We start from the raw sequence: 1710 nt of genomic DNA on the forward strand, positions 1-1710 counted from the left end.
GGGAGGTTATATGTTTCCAGGAGTTTATCCATTTCTTGTAGATTGTCTAAGTTGTTGGCATATAATTGGTCATAGTATTCTATTATAATTGTTTGTGTTTCTGTGGTGTTGGTTCTTATTTCTCCTCTTTCATTTCTGATATTTTTATTTGAATTCTCTCTCCATTATTATTTTTTTTCAATGAGTCTGGCTAAAGTTTTATCAATTCAATTGATCTTTTCAAAGAACCAGCTCCTTTTTTCATTGACCTGTTTGATGGTTTCTTTAGTTTCTATTTTATTTCTGCTCTAATCTTTATTATTTCCTTCCTACTTCTGGTTTGGGGTTTTGTTTGACATTCTTTTTCTAGTTCTTGTGGATGTAAAGTTAGGTTGTTTATTTGAGATTTTTCTTGCTTGTTGAACTAGGCCTGTATATTTATAAAATTCCCTCTTAAAACAGCTTTTGCTGCATCCCAAAGATTTTGGACCATTGTGTTTTCATTTTCATTTGCCTCCATGTGTTGGGTTTTTTTTTTTTTTTTAAGATTTTATTTATTTATTTGACAGACAGAGATGACAAGTAGGCAGAGAGGCAGGCAGCGAAAAAGAGGCAAGCAGGCTCCCCGCTGAGCGGATAGCCCGATGCGGGACTGGATCCCAGGACCCTACGATTATGACCTGAGCCGAAGGCAGAGGCTTTAACCCAATGAGCCACCCAGGTGCCCCCCCCTTTTTTTTAAATTTTAAAAGCCAGATACATTTTTAAAAGATTATGCCTACAATAAATAAATTATGTAGTGATGGAACATCAAAAAAAAGTTGATGAACAAAAGGCACATTCTAAGAGTTCAGGAGTAGAAAGAACAGAAGAGTTCTTTTTGGTTTGGTTTAAAGTAGGAGAAAAGGGAAACAGGTGTGTTGAAATTATTTTTCAGGTGAAGGTTTCTGTCAGTTGAAGCAGTCGCATTGGCTTCTTTCTCCCTGTTCCAAAGCAATCTTTTCTTTCATTGGCTTCTGAGATGTGTTTAGTCTTCCTCTGTGTAGAGGTGATACATCAGGGCTACCACCAGTGCTGAGATGGCTGGGATCACCCAGCTGGTCCATCAGCTGGAATTAGAATCAACAGTAGTAATGACAGTTTCTGAAGGCTTAGTTATCTGCTCTGTCATCTGGATGAAGTTCCTCAGTGATTTATGTTTTGGACAATTCTCGACCATCTGTAGAGTGTCCCACATCCTCAAAACTTTCAGTCACATCTCCTCCAGCTTATTCCCTCGATACTTCTCCCCCACCAAGATGTTCCTCCAAAAATTTGGTCAAATTGCACACCTTGTGGTGCAGAATCAACCAGGAGCTCTTGCTGTGGTTGTGCTACTGGATCTCTTGCAGGGTATGGTACTTCATAGTCTGGTCTGACTGCTCGGCCATTTCAGAACATGGCAAGCCTTAGGCCAGGGAGACACCAGCTGAGCCTGGAGGAGCAGAGCACACATCTCAGCTAGTGGGGCCCAGGGCATTCCTGGGGTCTTGGCCTTGTGCCTGCCTCCATGTAGTTTTTTATTTCTTCCTTGATTTCTTGGTTGGCCCATTCACTGTTTAGTAGCATATTGTTTAACCTCCATGTATTTATGTTCTTCCCAGATTTTTTCTTGTGGTTGATTTCTAGTTTCATAGTGCTGTGTTTGGAAAAAATATAAGGTATGACTTTGAACTTTTTGAATTTGTTGAG

General features: G+C 39.7%; 1 pseudogene across 1 annotated transcript; it reads right to left on the minus strand.

Moving 5' to 3' along the window:
* Positions 1–1006: 1006 nt before the first annotated feature.
* LOC308341367 (cytochrome b5-like) lies at positions 1007–1409 on the minus strand (annotated as a pseudogene). Its single transcript has one exon. The product of its transcript is annotated as a cytochrome b5-like (transcript).
* Between the last annotated feature and the right edge of the window lie 301 nt (positions 1410–1710).

Source organism: Martes martes (assembly GCF_963455335.1).
Source record: "Martes martes genome assembly, chromosome: 4".
Classification (NCBI taxonomy): Eukaryota; Metazoa; Chordata; class Mammalia; order Carnivora; family Mustelidae; genus Martes; species Martes martes.